We start from the raw sequence: 15,557 nt of genomic DNA, 5'->3' as shown, positions 1-15,557 counted from the left end.
CTCCGGTTCCTGCGCTTTCTTCTCCTCCAAACAATTACTTGTTGCAGTTTTTAAAATAATTTGTAGCAGCAAGACCACAAAAACAGCGACAGGTCCCACCAGTTTTGATGTCGCAGTTATGGCGCATAGGTGCAAGTCGATGGCATAACTCCTACTGTCCCAATTCTCAGATTTTGCACGCTTGCAACCTGCGTACTTCAACCCCTATATGAACTTTTACTAAGTACACACTTCATAAAGGGGGCGTTCGCTGTAGTATCGGTATTGGGACAGGGCCTTAGAAGGAAAGTTTGAGAGCTTCATGAGGATTTACCCGCCTATCTCTATCAGTAATAATTTACCTGTAGTAGAAAGATTTCATTTTACAGCAAGTTTGTAGGAAAAATGAAGTTGTTCTCTCAGAGCTTTGAAGGCTAACATCTAGTCACGTCGTTACGCAAATGAGATCCTGTAGCCATATGTGAAAGCTTACACCAATCTCTGTGAACTTAGGTGAGGAGGCAAATCAATATAGCCAGCAGCTTCAACCAACATATCTTTAGTATAGTAACACAGATGCTGTTTGGCTGAGAAGCAAAAAAACTAAATTTAAAAAAGATCCCTGGTGAAAGTGTAGAGCGTTAATATCAGCTAAAATAGCGCTGTATCCCATGCAAATAAACTTTTTTAGTCTAGTGGTTTTAAATTCCTAAAAGCTCTGTAAGAGTTGTTCCGTATCTATTTCACCTTATCTTCTCCTCCCTCTACTGCTGTAACACATTAGACCTTAATATCATTTTCAGTTACTCCAAATGTCAGGTATTAACTTCTCCTTACAAAGTCTGAGCTTATTTTGAAAAGCCAAATAATAACATGGACAACCAAAGATGACAGAAGGCTATACCACCAACCTTTACAAGATTGCAAAGAACTTGCATAACAGGAGCAACTGTGATTGTGAGTTACACAGATAAATCTGGCTTACAGACCAAATTAATGTCTGAGTTCACATACACACCTCACTGGAATCATAATCCTTTCATTATAATCACTGAGCTCCGATGACTTCCAATTACATCATATAGAGAACAGCTTTGCTGAACATGGCTTCTCTGTTGCGCAATCATGCTTTACCTCATCTCATCACTAGGGGTCATTGTTTCATTGAAATGGTTATTAATACCCAGTTGGTAAAGCCACATGACTCTAATAAATCCAAGGAAGCACTGCGCAGAAACAAAGAGATTTATTTCCAGTCTTAAGCAATATGGAAATAGCCAATGGAGTAAAACCTGTTAAAATGTGTCTAACTTAAGTGAAAAAGAATGAGAGCATTGAATGCACTTTTTACAGGATCATACATATTAAGTCATCTTATTATTTAAGTTTGTTGTGTTTTCACTAAGAGACAATACCATTCAAAAGAGGATTTAAAAAAACAGGAGGACACATGTTATGCAAAAGTATTCATACTTGTTGAATGTGCTTGTCACATTAGAGCCACACAATTATTTTATTACAATTTTATTTCTTTTATTTCTTATTCAGGATCTCATTCTTTCATTCATGATTCATATGTAATGATCCATAAGTGAAGGTCGGAACATAATGGACCGGTAAATTGAGAGCTTTGCTTCATGGTTCAGCTCTTTCTTCACCACAGCAGACTGGAGCAGCACCTGCATTACTACAGACAAGGCCCCAATCTGTCTGTCCATCTCCATCACCAAGATACTAAAACTCTCCCACTTGAGGCAGAGACTGACCCCCAACCAAGAGGGGGCAATCCACCTTTTTCCGGTCAAAAAGGATATAGCACAACAAAAACACCTACAAAGACATCACGGTTTACCTAAACTGACAGGCCAGGCAAGGAGAGCATTAATCAAAGTAGCAGTCACAAGGCCGATGGTAACTGGTGGAGCTGCAGATATCAACAGCTCAGGTGGGAGAATATCTCCACAATCAAACTAGTAGTTGTTTACTCCACAAATCTGGCCTTTATGCAAGAGTGGCAAGCCATAAGACATACTGTTTGCAGCTTATCACAAGCAATGTAGGAATAAGCCAATATGTTAAAGAAGGTGTTCTGGTTAGATAAAGCTAAACATTAACTATTTTTGATAACAATGCTATGCACACAATGCTATGAGTGACACTGCTTATCATTGTGAACACATCATCCCCAAAGTGAAACATGGTAGGAGCAGCATCATTGTGTGGAGAGACTTTTAAGCCGGGACAGGGAAGCTGGGCAACATTTCTGGGGGAATATATGGAAAATATGGAGCTACATTATATACAGGGTAACCCTAGAAGATAAACAGTTAGATGCTGCGAAAGACTTGAGTCTGGATTCCAGAGCCACCTTTTACTGAAACTAACAGCCAGAGACCTGAGAACTGGGGAGAAGGTCAATGATTCAAAGTATATTGATCTATAAGACTGATGCAGCTGGTAAAGACATACCTCAAAAGACTCAAAAGAGTCTAAATATAAATCCATTGTTTATTTGTTGAAATTTTAAAAATACATACAGTATTACACTTTCACATCACAATTAAGCCCTACCTTTGGTGTTGGTTTATCATCTACAGTATTGGTAACCCCTTTGGCTTTTTACCTATATCTATATATATATATAGAGAGAGAGAGACAGATGCAGATATATATAGATATAGGTAAAAACATTAAAAAAAATTAATAGGGAAACCCCTAGTGAAACCCCTAACGAGTTTTGGTAAAAACAAATACACATATCCAGTGAAATGAAGCACCCCTATATGCAATATGCAAGTGTCACATGATCTGTAGGTATAAACACTCCTTTTCTGAAAGGCCCCAGAGGCTTCAACACCACTAAGCAAGAGGCATCTCACCGTGAAGACAAAGGAGCCCTTCAAACAAGTTAGGGACAAAGTTGTTGAGAAGTACAAGTCTGGGTGAGGTTATAACAAATATCCAATTCTTTGATGTTCAAATCCATCATTTCCAAATGGAAAGCACATGATATCATAACAAACATGCTAGGTGAGGGCCTCCCACCAAAACTCAAAGACCGGGCAAGGAGGGCATTAATCAGAGAGGGAGCACAGGGATCAAGGGTAACCCTGAATGAGATGCAGAGTTCCACAGTAGAGACTGAAGTATCTGTCCATAGGACCACAATATGCTGTGTGCTCCACAGAACTGGGCTTTATGGAAAATGGTCAAAAAAAAGCCATTACTGGTGTTAAAATAAGAAGACATGTTTTGAGTTTGCCAAAAGGCATGTGGGCGACTCCCCAAGTATATGGAGGAAGGTGCTCTGGTCAGATGAGACTAAAATTTGAACATTTTGGCCACCAAGGACAACTGTCTGGTGCAAACGTAGCACATCCCATCACCCCAAGAACACCATCCCCACAGTGAAACATGGTGATGGCAGCATCATGCTGTGGGGGTGTTTTTAAGCAGCAGGGACTGGAAAACTGGTCTGAATCGAGTGAAAGATGCATGGTGCAAAATTCTGAGATATTCTTTAGCAAAACCTGTGTCAGTCTGCCTGTGATTTGAGATAGGACAATGTACGGTGGCCGGGGGGTGCAAAACACTTTTACAAGTACCGAAACAAATTTACATTTCAGAAAACAAATTTACATTTCAGAAAACAAATTTACATTTCAGAAAACAAATTTACATTTCAGAAAACACTTTTACATTTCAGAAAACAAATTTACATTTCAGAAAACACTTTTACATTGCAGAAAATCAACCGGAAAGGGAATGTACCAACGTCAGCCTCAGGGCTGCATCCTTCGAAGGCCGTATTTGTAGGCGGATTACGTTACAGCGCGGCGACGAAGGCTGTCCCAATTCATGAATCATTCCGAGCAAATGCTGCAGACAAATGTGTCCTTATTTTGCCCGATTTGAAGGATGCGTTGTGAGTATCCTTTGCGGCCCATCATTTCCCATCATTCATTGCGGGTTGAAGCGGATTGGTCAAGCAGGGGAAGCCATGGCGGACCATAGCAACAAAAGCTGTGAGTAAAGTGTGGAAAATTACACTTTCTGTGACACAAATTAACTTCTACAATGTTTTTAGTGCGGGAATATAACTATGTAGACGTGAAATATCTGCTTGATTTATCTAGACATCGCTTAATTTCAAATGTGCTCCGACGTGTTCGGAGTTTTCCGTTCCCGGCGTAGTAACTGGCTCGCCTCGCCAGCCCTACCGGCGGTGAGGTGAGCTAGCCCGGTAGAGATCTGACCGGACTATCGGCACTAAGCTCCCGCTGGCAGTCATCACAGTGAACGTTTAACACAAGTGATTTCTAACAGTTTATGTTATTATTTTAATTGTTACTGAAAATAGATTTAACATTTCAGGTGATATTAAGGTTAACCAGAATAAATGGACAGTTTTATGTAATCCAACTGTATCGCTGTGTGATTGAGAATAAATAAGCTTTACAATATTAATTTTTAATGAAGAAATGTGCTATATGTTTTAAAAGTTTATTTATAATTCAGTTAGCATTATAATTTCTGATTCCAGGTAAACCCGACGAGGAATACACCTCCAAATGTAAGTGAATCTCAGTAAAGAAGTTAAAAGTTTGAAAGAGCTTGTTTTATGCATTTGCATAGAAATATTTTAATATTTTCTTCAAATTAAGACAAATGTGAAATTAAAAAAGGCTTTATTTTTGCTCTGATATTAAGCAAGATATTTTTTTTAGGTACAAAGCAGCAGACAGGCCAGTTTATTAAGGTCAGAGGTGAGAACCACCACCTTTTTACTGAAGCTAAAAACTGGAGGTAAAAACTGGAGGTACAATAACAACATTCTTTGCAGTCAGTTTCTGTCCAGTTTCAAAAACTCCTATCTTTCTAACTTTCATAAATATCCATCCAGTGATTAACATACTTCTTTCGGTTTAGGACAATTCTGGAGAAGATGGACCAACAGGGGAAGGTCACCCCCTTTGCAGGCCAAAACAATGTGGGACAATTTTGAAAAAAAAAAAAGAATTTAGATTATGTTCAGAAGTTCTCATGTCACACAAAAATAAAAAAATATTTCTAAAAGTCTTGTTGGTTTCTCTGTTTATTCAACTCTTTTTTTTTTTCTTTCTTCTAACTTTAGGATTGCAAGTATCCAGGGTCAGGAGAGGGAGTCGGTGAAAAGCCCACTGCTGCTACTTGGCCCTGGTTTGTCTTTATGGATGAGGTGTTGGGACAGAGGTCTTCCACAACACCTCCTGTCCTAATTGCCTCCATCCCTGAGGACACTCCAGGGCCAAGCGGAGCGGTGGACAACCAGATGGAGAAGGAAGACAGTGAGCCAGCAGGAAGGAGTCAGAAAAGAAAGAGGGACAGAGATGATGGAGTTGATCAGGGAGGACATGAGGGCACAGAGAATGGACAAACTGTTTTCCAAAGAATGGCACCAAAATAAGGTGCTATAAAAGAAATAAGTAAATGTGTTTTGTTCAGATTGTTTCTTAAAGTTTTAAGGTGTTCTAATAAATTTCAAAATTGTTTTTGTCACTAATGTTATTTACATTTGATCTAACAATACATCAACTTCATTTAAAGTTATAAACAGAATTTATTATGAAAAATACAAACAGCACTAGAATGGGGGAAGAAAACATTCAAACAGATCAAGATTACAAGACAAAAGGCATAAAATAAAACTATGTACAAGTATTTACAATGGCGACAGCAGGATCAACCTGAGTGACCAGTTCCTGGAAAACCTCTTCAACAGAACAAAGAGGCAGATGTCTTTCTGAACAGAAAGTCTCTGGCGGTGTGGCTAAATCTTTCACAAGGTCAGAGACTTGGATGGGTTGCTGCAACTGAGACCTGCGGTTTGTCTTTCTGGATGGTGAGCGAAGCATCACACAGGTGGTCTGCAGATGTTTGTGATGCCTCTCTCCGCTGTCCACGGTATCGTCCATCAAGTGGGTTTAAAGGGCTGGCTGAATTGACGGCTGCCACATCACTAAGAGGTAATCGGAAAAATGCAGAATTAGAAGATTGTGCTCACAAAATATTACAATTAGTTATACCCCTCAAACATTAATCATATCTATAATATTATACTTGGCTGCACACAGTAGTCATGTTCTGGTGGTACCTCCTCCAGGGCAGACACCTCAGCTGAAAGCTGGTCCTGCCAGAGAGCAACGCTGACTGTCTCAGTCCCGACCTCATCCTCATCCTCTTCTACAGCCTCCTCTGGGTCATCCTCTGGGGCCATGACATCCCCAGCACCAAGGCAGATGTTGTGGAAGATGGCGCATGCTGTTATGACCTGAAAACAATTTAAAAGAGGGTGCATATATGTGTATATATTATGTATAATGTATATATATAAAATGGATCTAGGTCAAGACTTACGTGAGGTACAAAGGTGTCATGCACCTCCAGCGCTTGCAGGAAGATGGCCCTGAATCTGGTTTTCATCATTCCAAAAACACGCTCTATTATAGAGCGTGTTTTTGGAATGATGGCTGTTAAAGCGCTGGGCTCCCACACCTTGTCTTGTCCTCTTGTAGGGAGTGATGAGGGGGAGTGGATATTGGAGGCATGGGTACCCTCCATCAGCAAGGATAAAATGCCCTAGAGGAGGATAAACTGTACAGTGGGCTGTGGCGGAGCACCCTAGAGTCATGCACTGACCCAGGCCAGCCCACATACATGTCAATAAAATGGCTCTCAGAAACTGCCAGCAGGATTATGGAAGGGAAGAGTTTCCTGTTCCTGTAGCACTGACCATCAAGGCTGCTTGGACACCTGAAGTGGATATGGCAGCCGTCAATTGCACCCACAGCTTTAAGAAAAGCTCTGTGGCGTGCCAGCCCTGCAAACTCACGGGACACTGCCTTAAGTCCTCAGGGGTCTTTAGAAGGTAGATGACCTGGTGACGAATAGCCACGATCTCCTCTGTAACTCTGTGGACGATGCGATGGACAGTAGAGCGAGGCATCCCAAACACTCTGCAGACCACTCTGTAGGATGTGCCACTTGCCACCAAGAAAAGAAAAACCAAGGTCTCAATAGTAGCACCCATCCATGTCGTCTATCCTGGTGCAAAAGATTAAGCAGCACTGCCAGAGACTCCCTGCTCAGCCGAAAATCTGGCCTGGTGTCCTCCTGGTTGAAGAAGCGTTTCAGGACTGGGACACTCAGGTTGATCCTGCAGTAAAGGGGTCTGGTCTAGAAAAGGGAAGAATGGAGATGGAAAAACACATTATTTTTAAGGCATGCTTCTGGATATTTTAAGTGATCAAAGCAAGTAGATACCAATACACCGAAAACACCGGGAGCTTAGTGCCAATAGTCCGGTCAGATCTCTACCGGGCTAGCGCACCTCACTGCCGGTAGGGCTGGCGAGGCGAGCCGGTTACTACGCCGGGAACGGAAAACTCCGAACACGTCGGAGCACATTTGAAATTAAGCGATGTCTAGATAAATCAAGCAGATATTTCACGTCTACATAGTTATATTCCCGCACTAAAAACATTGTAGAACTTAATTTGTGTCACAGAAAGTGTAATTTTCCACAATTTATTCACAGCTTTTGCTGCTATGGTCCGCCATGGCTTCCCCTGCTTGACCAATCCGCTTCGACCCGCAATGAATGATGGGAAATGATGGGCCGCGAAGGATACTCACAACGCATCCTTCAAATCGGGCAAAATAAGAACACATTTGTCGGCCACATTTGCTCGGAATGATTCATGAATTGGGACAGCCTCCGTCGCCGCGCTGTAACGTAATCGGCCTACAAATACGGCCTTCGAAGGATGCAACCCTGAGGCTGACTTCCGGGTCAGCCTCGGCGTTGGTACATTCCCTTTCCGGTTGATTTTCTGCAATGTAAAAGTGTTTTCTGAAATGTAAATTTGTTTTCTGAAATGTAAAAGTGTTTTCTGAAATGTAAAAGTGTTTTCTGAAATGTAAATTTGTTTTCTGAAATGTAAATGTGTTTTCTGAAATGTAAATTTGTTTTCTGAAATGTAAATGTGTTTTCTGAAATGTAAAAGTGTTTTCTGAAATGTAAATTTGTTTTCCGAAATGTAAATTTGTTTTCTGAAATGTAAAAGTGTTTTCTGAAATGTAAATTTGTTTTCTGAAATGTAAATTTGTTTCGGTACTTGTAAAAGTGTTTTGCACCCACAGCCACCGTAACAATGACTCGAAGCCACTCAAGTGGTTTAAAGGGAAACATTTAAAAGTGTTGGAATGGCCTAGTCAAAGTCCAGACCTCAATTAAATTGTGAATCTGGTATTAGACTTAAAGATTGCAGTTCAGAAGCAATGGCCATCCACCATAAAGGAGCTGAAGCAGTTTGGACTTGAGGAATGGGCAGAAATCCCGGTGGCAAAATGTGGCAAGCTCAAAGAAACGTTCCCAAAGCAACACAAAAGGTGGCTCTATCAAGTACTGACATTAGTTGTTATGATTTGGGGGGGTTTGGTTTTTGGTTTTGGGTTTTTCTCATTTTGTTCTCACAGTTGAGTCTTGGAACCTGCTTCTGTTTATTGTTTTAGAGGTGGTGCTGTAGTTGTTTAGGTTTGTTTTCTTGTGGATGTTTTCAGTTTATTATGCTTTCTGGTTTATGTTCTGTTACAGTTATGTTTCTTAGGTTTGATTATGCTTTTGAATTTCTGTTTTGTTTTCACTCCCTGCCTCAGGCTATGGAGGACCGATTCTGATAAAATTAAAAATAAAAGCAGAAATATATATATTTTGTTTTTCCTTTTCCTTACACATGCCTTTGTTCTTTTGACATTTCCTCGCCTCTCTTTTTCCTTTACCGTATGCATTTCTGCTTCATTATGCAAATGAGGAGGGCTGCCTTCTTCTCTCCAGCTCCTCTCCTATTGGTCAATATACAGGAAGGAGGAGGATCCATGTGCAGGCCGAGGGTGTGTCCCAATTCAGGGGCTGGATCCTTCCAAGTGCGTACTTGTGGGCTGATTACATCACAGCGCGTAAGGTCTGTCAGATGCTGCCGACAAATGTGTCCTTCTTTTGCCCGATTTGAAGGATGACTTGTGAGTATCCTTCACGGTCCATCTTTTCCCATGATTCATTGCGGGTCGAAGCGTTTTGGTCAAACATGGGCAGCCATGGCGGAGCACACTGGCAAAAGCTGTGAGTAAACTGTGAAATATTACACTTTCTGTGACACAAATGAACTTTTACAATGTTTTTAGTGCGGGAATATAACTGTGTAGACATGCAAATTCCGCTTGATTTATCAAGACATCGCTTAATTTCAAACATGCTCCGACATGTCGGGAGTTTTCCGCTCCCACCGTAGTAACTGCCGGTTTGCTTCACCAGTCCTACCGGCGGTGGAGCGAGCTAGACTCAGTAGAGATCTGACCGGACTATCGGCACTGAGCTCCTGCTGGCAGTCATCACAGTGAACGTTAAACACAAATGATTTCTAACAGTTTATGTTAGTATTGTTTTAATGTATTGTGTCATTTGTTCATGTAAGTCGATTTGACATTACAGGTGATATTAACGTTAACCTGAATAAATGGACGATTTTATGTAATCCTACCGTATCGCTGGAGAGTGTGATTGAGAATAAATAAGCTTTTAAATATTCATATTTGATGAAGAAATATGCTATATGTGTTTTTAAAAGTATATTTATAATTCAGCTAGCATTATAATTTGTGATTCCAAGTACAGTTGAAGAGAAATACACTTTCAAATGCAAGCAAAACTCAGTAAAGAAGTGAAAAGTTTGAAAGACCTTGTTTTAGGCATTTCTATAGAAATATTTTAATATGTTCTGCAAATTAAGACAAATGTAAAATAAAATAAAAAGACTTGTTTTACACTGATATTAAGCAAGATGGGGTTTTTTGGAGTTTTTATTGTTTAGGGAAAAAGGAGCAGACGGGCCAGTTTATTAAGCTCAGGGGTGAGAATGAGCACCTTTTTACTGGAGCTAAAAACTCAGCCACTGTGGCTTGGAGGTACAATAACAACATTCTTTGCAGTCAGTTTCTGTCCAGGTTCAAAAACTCCTATCTTTCTAACTTTTATAAATATACATCCAGTGATTAACATACTTCTTTTGGTTTTCCCTCTTTCCTTTTGTTTGTTTAGGACAATTCTGGACAAGATGGACCAACAGGGGAAGGTCACCTCCTTGCAGGCCAAAAAAAAAGTGGGACAATATGAAAAAGAAAGATAAAGTTTGTTCAGAAGTTCTCATGTCACACACAAATAAAAAATATTTCTCAAAGTCTTATTGGTTTCTCTGTTTAGTCAACTCTTCTTTTATTCCCTCTAACTTTAGGATTGCAAGTATCCAGGGTCAGGAGAGGGAGTCGGTGAAAAGCCCACTGCTGCTACTTGGCCCTGGTTTGTCCTTATGGATGAGGTGTTGGGACAGAGGTCTTCCACAACACCTCCTGTCCTAATTGCCTCCATCCCTGAGGACACTCCAGGGCCAAGCGGAGCGGTGGGCAACCAGATGGAGAAGGAAGACAGTGAGCCAGCAGGAAGGGATCAGAAAAGAAAGAGGGACAGAGATGAGGAGATGATGGAGTTGATCAGGGAGGATATGAGGCTACAAAGAATGGACAGACTGTTTTCCATCTTAGAAAGAATGGTACTGAAATAAGGTGCTATATAAGAAATAATATTAAGTTTTGTTCAGATAGTTTCTTAAAGTTTTAAGCTGTTCTAATACATTTCAATATTGTTTTAGTCACCAATGTATTTTATTTCCATTTGACCCAACAATACATCAACTTTATTTAAATTTCTAAACAAATAAATTTCGACCCGCAATGAATCATGGGAAAAGATGGACCGCGAAGGATACTCACAAGTCATCCTTCAAATCGGGCAAAAGAAGGACACATTTGTCGGCAGCATCTGACAAACCTTTCGCGCCGCGCTGCGATGTAATCAGCCCACAAGTACGAACTTGGAAGGATCCAGCCCCTGAATTGGGACACACCCTCGGCCTGCACATGGATCCTCCTTCTTCCTGTATATTGACCAATAGGAGAGGAGCTCGAGAGAAGAAGGCAGCCCTCCTTATTTGCATAATGAAGCAGAAATGCATACGGTAAAGGAAAAAGAGAGGCGAGGAAATGTCAAAAGAACAAAGGCATGTGTAAGAAAAAGGAAAAACAAAATATATATATTTCTGCTTTTATTTTTAATTTTGTCAGGATCGGTCCTCCATATCAGTCAGCCAGTAATCAGCTTCATTCAGTCCACCTACACCATGCTCTATATATACACTGTCTTTCTGTTCATTCCTTGTGGAAACATCACAGTTCGTGTGTTTATGCCAAGCCTCTTCTGCAAATCCTGTTTTGCCTAATTTTGTCCATGCCTGCATGTGCAACTACCTGCCTGCCAGTAAGTTTCTTTTTGTTGATTAAATCTTTTTTTAACTCACCGTGCCACCTTGCTTCCTGCCTGTCTGCATTTTGGGGTCCACCACCACACCTCGACCTGACATTAGTGGGGGTGAACAGTTATGTACATGATGTGTTCTGTTATTTTGTCCTATTTCCCATGTCCTTCACAAAAAAAAAAAAAAAAATACATCTTCAAAGTTCTAGGCATGTTCTGCAAATAACAAACTCTTGAACAATTCATTTTAATTTGAGGTTGTGAGGCAACAAAATATGAAAAAAGTCAATAGGGTTGAATACTTTTGCAAGGCACTGCAAATCCCAAGTAAACACTTTGACATTTGTGGTTGTAACAAGACAAAATGTTAACAAGTTCAAGGGGTATGGGGTATGGTATTGCAAGTCACTGTAATTAGATAACTGCAGCTGACTCAGGCTCTAAGTACCTGTTTTCTGAAGAGCTGTGCCGGCTAACAAAGGAAAAACCAAACCACTCTATTCAGCATTGGTGGGGAGGTATCTGTAGAAAAAGGCAGACAATCTTTAAGGAAATTATCTACATTACATTTTGATTTATTGTACTCATGCTTTTACAAAAAGACTCTACAATTATTTTGTTCATTTTCTCACTTTTTGTTTGTTTGCGATTATGGAAGAAAGAAAGATACAATTTATAGACAGAAAAAACCTCCTGGCTGTTTTTTCTTTTTACTCAGCTTGCACATGAAGCTCTTGCTTGTCGGTCTGTGTACATGCACAGGTCATGCTTTGGTAAGTAGGTTAGAAAAAACATTGCATATCATGCTGATTCATCGGGGATAAGAAAAGCCTCAGCAGCATGGTGGTCTGTGCAGAACCCATCATCTTAATTCACCTTGTAAAGATACAGAGCGCTGGAAATGTAGGACACATGGAGACAACTTCTGGCCTCAAAAGAAAATTCAAGCCCAGATAGTTAAACACTTTTTCATCATCTACTTTAGTTTGGCTTCTTTTTTAACATTAGTGTATTTAATGCATTTTGTAACATTCAATTCAGTTCAGTTCAGTTTATTTATATAGCGCCAATTCACAACACATGTCGTCTCTAGGCCCTTCACAAAGTCAGGTACATACATTCCAATTAATCCTAACCATTGAACAGTGGAGTCAGATTCAGTTATTTATTCAAATTGGATAAAACGTTGTTTTGTCTAAGGAAACCCAGCAGATTGCATCGAGTCAGAGACTCGTAGCATTCATTCCTCCCAGATGAGCATGTAGAGACAGTGGACAGTCACTGGCATTGACTTTGCAGCAATCCCTCACACTGAGCATGCATGTAGCGACAGTGGAGAGGAAAAACTCCCTTTTAACAAGAAGAAACCTCCAGCAGAACCAGGCTCAGTGTGAGCGGCCATCTGCCACGACCGACTGGGGGTTTGAGAGAACAGAGCAGAGACAGAAAAAGAACAAAGAAACACTGATCCAGGAGTACTTTCTATGGGAAAGAAAAGTAAATGTTAATGGATGTAGCTCCTTTAGTCGTTTCATCTAGAAAGAAGGAACAGATAAACTCTGAGCCAGTTTTCAAGGTTAGAGTCTGAAAGAGAGCACATATAATTAGTTACAGTAAAAGCTCAGTCAATTGCCATGTCTAGGAGTTGATCTCTCCATTTTATTAGAACGCCTGGAAAACGGGATCGGCCTTTCTGGTACAGCACTCAATTGGTTTAAATCCTACTTTAAGGACAGGGACTTTTTTGTGTCAGTAGGTAACTTTACATCAGAGACCACAAAAATCACATGTGGCGTTCCCCAAGGGTCCATCTTAGGGCCCCTCCTATTCAATATCTACATGCTCCCCCTAACTCAGATTTTAATAAACAATAACATAAGTTATCATAACTATGCAGACGACACACAGCTATACGTTACGATGTCACCAGGTGACTATGAACCCATTTGAACGCTGGGTAAATGCATAGAAGAAATCAATGCATGGATGTGCCAACATTTTCTTCAGCTGAATCAAAACAAAACTGAAGTAAAAATCTTTGGACCAAAGGAAGTTAGCACACAGCTTCAGTTAATACAGCTAGAAACCACCAGTCAGGCTCGAAACCTGGGTGTAGTGATCGACTCAGACCTAAACCTTCAGAGGCACATAAAGATAGTAACAAGGTCAGCCTTCTATCACCTAAAGAACATCTCCAGGATTAAAGGACTAATGTCTCAGCAGGACCTTGAAAAACTAATTCATGTGTTCATCTTTAGTAGAATTGATTACTGTAATGGTGTCTTCACAGGTCTGCCTAAAAGTCGATCAGACAGCTGCAGTTGATCCAGAATGCTGCTGCCTGCGTCCTCACTAGAACTAAGAAAGTTGAGCACATGACCCAGGTTCTAAAGTCCTTACACTGGATCCCTGTAGCTCAGAGACTAGACTTTCAAATACTTCTGTTAGTCTATAAATCACTGAATGGCTTAGCACCAAGATACATTACAGACTTGTTGTCAGTGTATCAACCACCCAGACCTCTCAGGCCTTCTGGCTCAAATCTACTCTGCAAATCCAGAACCAGAACCAAACATGGAGAAGCAGCTTTTAGTTCTTATGCTCTACTAATCTGGAATAAACTCCCAGAAAACTGTAAAAGAGCCAAAACCCTAACTTGATTTAAATCAAGATTAAAAACTTACTTGTTTAGAGTGGCCTTTGAATGTGTTATCTAAACATTATTAGTTAAGTTTTCAGTCCAATTTTCCTTTCACTTTCCTATCCATCATTTTATTATCTTTTTTATTTTTTTATTTTTATTTTTTTCCCCCTTAATTACCTCTGTTGCACGGTGGCGCAGTTGGTAGCACTGTTGCCTTGCAGCAAGAAGGTCCTGGGTTCAATTCCCGGCCAAAGACACAGTCCAAAGACATGCCTGTTAGGTTAATTGGTCACTCTAAATTGCCCTTAGGTGTATGAATGAGTGTGTGCTTGGTTATTTGTGTGTTGCCCTGCAATGGACTGGCAACTTGTCCAGGGTGTACCCCACCTCTTGCCCATAGACTGTTGGAGATGGGCACCAGCTCCCCAGCGACCCACTATGGAATAAGCGGTAGAAAATGACTAACTGACCTCTGTTGTTTGATTTTCTGTATCATTGTAATGTTTTTCCTTATGTACAGCGCCTTGAGTGCTTTGTTGCTGAAAAGCACTATATAAATAAACTTGACTTGACTAGGAGAAAGAAAGGGTTAAACACTGAAAGACAGGGTCATGTGGATCATCGGTAGAGGGTGAGCATTAAGTTGTTGCCAGCAGAAACTTGGACGATGCCCACCTCCAGAAAGGTGTCACAGATAGACACAGAGTCAGGCCAGGTGTAGCTTCTAGGGAGAGAAAAGAGAGAGAACATAAAGTTAAAAGCTGAAATAACAGCAAATAATGCAAAATTGGAGAGTAGTGTGAGAATGTAGCGAAGACAGTGAAAGTGGTCATTATGTCCTCCAGCAGCCTAAGCCTATAGCAGCATAACTACAGAGATGGCTCAGGATAACCTAAGCCACTCTAACTATAAGCTTTATTAAAAAGGAAAGTTTTAAGTCTAGCCTTAAAAGTAGACAGGGTGTCTGCCTCACGGACTAAAACAGGGAGCTGGTTCCACAGGAGAGGAGCCTGATAACTAAATGATCTGCCTCCCATTCTACTTCTAGAGACTCTAGGAACCACCAGTAAGCCTGCAGTCTGAGAACGAAGTGCCCTGTTAGGAACATATGGAACAATCAGATCTCTGATGTATGATGGAGCTAGGACTTTATATGTGAGGAGGAGAATTTTAAATTCTATTCTAAATTTAACAGGGAGCCAATGAAGGGAAGCTAAAATAGGAGAAATATGATCTCTCTTTTTAATTTTCATCAGAACTCTTGCTGCAGTATTTTGGATCAGCTGAAGGCTTTTAACTGCATTTTGTGGACATCCTGATGGTAATGAATTTAAATAGTACAGCCTTGAAGTAACAAATGCATGGACTAGTTTTTCCTGGACAGGATATTTTTAATTTTGGCAATGTTCTGGAGATGAAAGAAGGAAATCCTAGAAACTTGTTTAATATGGGATTTAAATGACATGTCCTGGTCAAAAATAACACCAAGGTTTTTTACTTTATTATCGGAGGTCAATTTAATGCCATCCA

This window comes from Girardinichthys multiradiatus, chromosome 9 (assembly GCF_021462225.1).
Source record: "Girardinichthys multiradiatus isolate DD_20200921_A chromosome 9, DD_fGirMul_XY1, whole genome shotgun sequence".
NCBI lineage: Eukaryota > Metazoa > Chordata > Actinopteri > Cyprinodontiformes > Goodeidae > Girardinichthys > Girardinichthys multiradiatus.
Note: the sequence above shows the minus strand (reverse complement) of the source record.